At 33.2% G+C, this 7425-nt stretch overlaps 1 long non-coding RNA gene across 1 annotated transcript; it reads left to right on the forward strand.

Moving 5' to 3' along the window:
- Window positions 1-265: 265 nt before the first annotated feature.
- Window positions 266-3175, forward strand: LOC136273392 (uncharacterized). The gene is made up of 5 exons (XR_010711601.1): window positions 266-800; window positions 1687-1836; window positions 2418-2468; window positions 2579-2683; window positions 2796-3175. It is a non-coding gene; the product is annotated as an uncharacterized lncRNA (long non-coding RNA).
- The last annotated feature ends 4250 nt before the right edge of the window (window positions 3176-7425 follow it).

Here is a 7425-nt window from a genome sequence, read left to right on the forward strand (position 1 = left end):
TTTCCATATAAATATGGTAGATTTTGACAAAACAAATTGACCAGCAGATGGAGAAAATTGTATCTAAATGTGCTGGACGTGTATTTTAAAAGTTTTCAAATGTGGGACGGAGTTAAACGTCTGCAAAAATTAAATGTACCCCTACCATAATAAATGATTTTGATCTATGTGATTGTGTTTTTTTTTACGGCGGGGGGGGGGGGGGGGGGGTTCTATAAGAGTTCATATATCAGAGATTAAGTACACGAAAAATAGAAAAGAAATTCCGAAATCTAATTTCTTGCCAATTTACCAAAGGCCGTTTCTCTCATCATTCTTTGGTCGATGCTTGATATTTTTTAATTACTGTTTACGAATCATCTGATTACATTTCCGTTGCATATCAACGTATTCATTTTGCATGTGGACAGTTTTATCCTGCATGTTGACATAATTATCTATCTCGTATCCTGCATGATGAAAAAATTATTTTTCTCGTATCCTGCATGTTGACAACATTTATAGAAAGATAAATTGTATATATTTGCCTGAAATACACCACTGTATAAAGGTAGGGACACACTCTTTGCAGTAAAATTTCCCCGTGCATTGATTTGACATCGCATGTAGAATTGCGAATACGCGCATTGTCAACATTTTTTTACCGGTTCGACCAGGAAATTTTATACGTTAATATTAAGCGAAACATCCATTGCGATTCCTATTTTATATCAATTTCCTCAGAGATGTTGAAGTGTTTTATCTTTAATCTCCGAGTTTAGTCATGATAAACAAAAGCTTGTCATTGTTTCTAATACTTGGTAAGTATTTTTTTTTCAGACATACTTAATACAATCCATTCATAACGGTGATAGAATTCCGGGGGTATACAAATTTACATTATACATTTTGTTTGATTTTTATTTAAATATAAGGTCGTGGACAACCCTTGTGTTTTTATTTGTATTGATTTTACAATGTACTAGTAATGAAATTCGTATTCACACGTGCACAGTAAAAATTAAGTTTTAAATATGAGATATTTTCTTTTTTCAATATAAATATTTTACAATTAATTAGTTATTTACAGATGTAAAACGAATATCAAATATAATTGTTTATGTTAATATAATCTAATCATGCAGCAGTGTTAAAGGGACATGGTAACGATTTTAGTCAAATTCTATTTTTCAATTATTATTATTTACTTTATGCATGGTTAATAAATTGCATTTCTACTGATCAACCGATATTTGAGTGTCAGGCATAAAGTTATAAACAAGATACAGGGCTCACAATTCTTTATCATGTAAACAAGACTCGTGCCCTGTTTTGTTTACATATGTTCAATATATCAGTTGTTTAAACAATCTTTTTCATGCTGATTTTTCTTCTATTTAGTTCTTTTCGAGAATAAATAATTAACTCCTGACGTTTTCCACATTCATTTTAGATCGCTACAATATTTAAAATGTAAAAAAAAAACATGGCTAAAGCTTACTTTACATTGTAAAGAATTGTAAGTTTGTATCTCTCTTGACTATTAAATATGCCTTACTGAAGCATTCTAAACATAAAATCGAAAAAAATAATTTTTGACCAAAACCGTGACCATTACCTCCTTAACTTTTTTGCTGAATAAAAGACTTAAATAACTAAGCATTTGTAGCTAATCGGTCACCTTTTGTTATTTCATATTTTAACAAGAGCTCTGTTATGGATTGATTCACTGTATTGAACTCAACTGGACCAAATCTATGAATGCTTGTGCAATTCACAATAAAATACCTTATTCTGAGGACGACCCATATCCGATAGAGACTTGGATTGGAAAAGCGATATATGTCATGAGTTGGGGTAAAAACAAATGTTCTTAACCTTTTCGTATCGTAAACATAGTTTTTATCAATGCTTTTTTGTTGTAACAATTAATTGTAGAAGTGTTCATGTTAATGAATTAAAGAATACATTGGCGTTGAGAGTATTAAATGGCAATGGAAGCACGAATAAATCTCAACAATTTCAGGTTTTTTTTATGTTTTGTTTTGTTTTTTGCGTTATGAATGCTCAGAATAGTTAACAGAAATAAACTTGAACATTTCTAAATTTCAATGTCACTATTGATACAAGTGAGATCACATGCACTAGTTTCTGTAATAAATGTTCACCCTGTAGTGTATTATATGCCTGTTATTATTATACCATGGGATAAATCTAATCGCAAATACAAGTACATGTGACTGAATTACAGAGTTTGAAATTCTTTCTTAAAGTTATCAGCTAGTTATAAAAAAAAACCGATGAAACTTCTTATTTGTCACGAGTCTCTTCGTTTAACTAAGACATGGCGAGCTTAACTTAACATAACAATCTGAGTTGTTATTTCACCTTGTACCAAAACATCATACTCATCAGTCTTTTATTCTTTTGTTTACCAGGCGAAGTAACACTGCAGATAGAAGACATACGAGGTGATAAAAATTGTTCAGGTAAGCATTTACCAAACTTTCATGATATGACTGCTAAAGAAGTTTGCGATTTTAAATGATACTATAAGAACAGATCAACACCAGCAAGGTATATGTCTTTTTTCTTTTAGAGATGATTCATCCGCTATTGAAAGACAGGAGTCAAATTTCATTGTTAAATTTTACCAATGGAGGAAAGTGCATAGCAGAACATTTTGTAAATGAATCCATGAAACGTAAGCAAATCATACTTGTGAAGAAATTTGAAAAAATTATGACTTGTGAATAGTAAAATTGTGCATTATAATAACATATAATAATAAACCAAATGGTGTTTTTATTGCATAGTCTTCTTTCCACCAACAAAGTGCCTGTTAAGAAGAAATGGAACCACAAAATATGTGCCATGTGACATTTTACGTGAAGCCGAGTGCAAAAACAAAGGTGAAGGTTGTTATTGGTCAATGTATCTATGAAGCTAATAAATTCAATGATAAATTTTCGCCACCAAGATCTTTTTATTTTAAAAGGCCAGACTTCAGATATGAAGATCACTCTAAGCTTCGCTATAAGTGTTACGAACACAAAGGATAATCATTCAGATAGTAAAGGTAAACAAGATTTACTTAATATTCACATATGAAAAATATAATTTATACACGTTAAACATCTAACAAACCTATATAATAAATGGGCATGTAAAATAAAACAGGTATAATTGCACAAGAAGCACACGATGGTAATAAATGAATCATTTGAACAATTCATAGCATAAACAATATTGTGTATTATTCAACTTCAATGCTTTGTTGGTAAGATTTACAATTAATTCATATATTCGTTGCTTAAGATTAAATTGATGTTTTTAATGTGCGTTGTTTTCTCCATTTTACGACCTAAATCTATGATACACAAACCGATAGTATTGTTTGATGTACATTTCACTGAAATCAATTTATGTGTACATGTACATTGAATACTTGCCTATAAAATTAAATTAATGTCATGGTCAAACCTTCATGCATTGAGGGAGCATACCAGTTATTCATATGATGGTACTTTATATGTCATTTTTGCCATACGCAAAATGTTTCAATATCATTGCTATGGAAACTGAGTATGAACCGTCAAGTTATATACCCACAGATATCCTTCAAATGGAACAGTCATTCAAGTCAGAGCGATAAATTTCATTTCAATGATTGTGCGTGGCCCCGTATTTTTGGTCTTTACAGAGAATTGATGTTAAAAAGTCATTGGGGAGAAATGTTTTTTATTTTGTGTTTCTTTTTGTTGAATTTTTGGCTCGGAAATGAATATTTTTCCGTTTTCCCAATTTCGACAAAGAGTACACGGCGGGTGTGACCGGTCAGCAGAGGATGCTTACACCTTCATGGCACCTGACCCTAACCTCTAATTTTAGTACGACGACATATCAAATACGAGAGTTTGAAGGATCTTATTTTAATTAGATTAATTTTAGTAGAGGTCCGTGATTGCTCTGTCCCTGTTTTGTATTTTTCATCTTCAAATATATACATATATTTAATAAAATGACGAAAAGTATTTACAAAAATTTAACGGTAAAAATAAAAGGAACAAATTTGATTCTACAGAACGTAAGCATTTTCTCTGTTTAATAATAATTCTCAGGTATCCCCCTTGAAAGAAGGGGTGACCCTTCAATTAAAGAAACATGAAAACCCCTTTATTAAAAGACACTTAGTGTCAAGTTTGGTAAAAATTAACCAAGCGGTTCTTGAGAAGATAAAAAAGTGAAATGTTTATGACAACTTTGACAACAAGACAGATTATGGACACAAGTTAACAAGAAAAGCTTACTTTAGCCTATGGTTCTTGTGAGCTATTTTTTTAACATATACAATTTTAGATTGAAACTAAAGACGAGCTCGTTACAAGCAATGATTAGGTCTTCCGTCGTTGCTGCGTCATACTTGTGACGTACTACAAAAAATTGATACCTGACCATGGTACAATATTAGATGTATAAACATTGTGTAAAGGAAACAAAGTACTATACTACATATATTTAAGCAAATACAGATCTTTAAACGTTGTCTATAATTTGATTCGCTGCAAGTTATTCACACAGTGGGTATGCCCGGTATGAAGGTTAAAAGACCATATTGGCAAACATTTTACACGCATTTTTATCGAACGCAAGCGCCAATGAATCTTTTGGTATATCTGCGGAGCTCCTAAAGATTTTACTGGGGATTTTGAAGAATGCTTTTGAGCTTAGAGGAGTGGGAGCATGCACGGATCAGAAATCTCTCTGGGGGTAGGGGTTGAGGGTCTGACAGTTAATTGAATTTGCCAGGGGAAGTCCGAGGCATATTTTTGGTAATGTTATAATGTACATGTAATTGAATGAAATTATGCAAGGATGGTGTGGGATCAGAAAACCCTCCCCCTTCCCTTCTAGATCCGCGCATTGGGAAAACCGATGCCGGTAATTTTACGGTAATTTTAACCATTTTTATTTAATAAATCATTTTTAAAATTATTGGAATGCCAATATTGCCTTTAAATGCAGTAATAACTTAATATACGAACCATTTAGTCTCTGTAATATTTTGCCAACATGCTTCTGCGTACGAAAGAAATGGCAATATTCAAGAAATTCGGATTGGCGAAGTTTTTATAATCAATAAAGTTTTACTTTAAAAAAGGAAAGAAATCGGGCACAATTTTTAATGTTACCATTTTACAATATAATGGTCTAATAAAATTTTGCATGAAGTCTCAAGATACGACTCTTCAATGTTTTATCCGAAATATTGCATGGTAAAAAGATTTACATCGCATTTTTTTTAAATAACAAAAGGATATATGCGAAATGAACTTTGATTAACCGCTTAACTGCTTTACAAGCATATAAAGAGTCTGAGAACTATTTGCTCACTCTTCTGTTTTACATCAAAAGAAATCCAAGAAAATTTTTTAAAAGAAATTCTTTATATGCGTTAGTGAAAACGTTCATCAGCAAGGGGTTCTATGTCGTGCAAGCGGAAGACCTTAATAACTCTTAACCTGAACCTGAACTTAATTTATTTTACAACGACTGATAAGCAAGTTCTACAACTTATATTAATATCTCTCGTTGCCACGGATGTTAGCGCGAGGGGTCATTGGTGTGGGAAGAAGCCGGAGTACCCGGAGAGAACCAACGTGTCAAAGCGGGCGATCGTCGGGTCCTATCACATACAACCACTGCCGATCACGGGGATCGAACTCGGGTTGCAGCGGTGAAAAGCAAGTGCATTGTCCACTACGCTACTTTGACACTTTAATAACTCTATGATTATTCAATAGTGTGACCCAAGTGGCTATATTTTTAAAAAAGTGTCCTACTACGTCCATGAAAAAGTTTTTTCTAGCACCCTAAACAGAAGAGATCTGAAAAAAAAATAATAAACAGATATCCAAATGACCTTGACCTTTGACCTTAATGTCATTTTGTTCGACCAAGGTAGACGCTTCCATCCCAAGTGGTCTAAAGTCTCTATGATAAGAAATAGAGCTCGTTTTAAAATACTATTGATTTTCCCACTTGGTGACAATGTTGTTTTCGTCAGCAGATCGCTAAATTCAGATGCCTGTCGCTTCGCCGGCATCAAAGACATGCCGCCAAAACTCCAACGCAGTACGACCGCATTAGAGCTGGCTGTGTCGCTTTGTCGACATCAAAGAAATGCCGTTATCTTAACGATTATGAATAGGGAATATTTAGTTTTCATTCTCATAGATTTATAATGCATAAAGGCAAGCATATATAAATGCGTTTACTGACAAATGGTGCGTGTGTTTTTATTTCTTGAACTCAGATTATTTACATGTTTGAACTGTATCGATGCATTAAATTTCTCTCTCTATCTTCTTCATTCAAGCCACGAGCGGCAAATTCTTAACTCCGCCTACTACGGTCCGATTGGATAAGAATCAGTCAAAATATTTTAATCAGCGAAGATGCTATAGCATTCCTTACATACAAGTACGTAGTCCACTAATCTGTGTGAGGTGCAGGGGTAACTTTAGAGATGTCGACAGTGCATTCTAACAAATGAGCTCCATCGGCTGCAACTATGATTTACAATATAATTTATTCAGCGTGATATGAAGAGAACAGAAATATGGAGATTTTTTTTTAAACCTGGCTCCACTATTATCAAAATCTTAAAATCATTCAACTCATTTCAAAATTCAAATCCTTTTTTTTTAAATCATAAAGAAGGATTTGACTTTTCAAGTATTGACCTCAGAAAAGTTGGTGATGGCGGGGGCCTGATGAGGCCCTATCTCGCATAGCCAACTAAATTCTCTCTCTCTCTCTCTCTCTCTCTCTCTCTCTCTCTCTCTCTCTCTCTCTCTCTCTCTCTCTCTCTCTCTCTCTCTCTCTTTCTCTCATTCTCTCTCTCCATATATTTGAATAAAGTCATTTCAAACAAAACAATACTTTCAAATATAAGTATATATATAAGAGAATCAGTTGTTTTTCGATCTGTAGTACACTATATTTAATGCAGTTTTAACCGCATGCGTTCTTTCTCTCATTGACTGTCACCAGTTAGGAAATCGACGGTATTTTAAAACGAGCTCTAAAAAAGTTGGTAATTTTATGGAAATTTAAATACTTTCAGGGCCAATAACTACTAGAAGGGGGCCTCAGATCGGTATGAATAGATTGAAAAACCCTTTCATTGTACTAAAATCATTGGTAAAAGTCTCTATCTCTTATAGTTTCAAAGGTGTAGCGATAACAAGCATTTCCTTCTCAAGGGACAATAACTCTGTAAGTTCTGGGAAATTTTTTACATAGGGTCAATCGGTACCATAACTTTTATTGAGCAATTACATAAAGTTTGAATTGTTTGGATAACCCTAATAACAAAAAAGTGACCCGAAGTAAAAATAAATAACATAAAGAAAACAAGAGGTCTTTCACCTGAAACAGAAA

The sequence above is a fragment of the Magallana gigas genome, chromosome 3, assembly GCF_963853765.1.
Source record: "Magallana gigas chromosome 3, xbMagGiga1.1, whole genome shotgun sequence".
Taxonomy (NCBI): domain Eukaryota; kingdom Metazoa; phylum Mollusca; class Bivalvia; order Ostreida; family Ostreidae; genus Magallana; species Magallana gigas.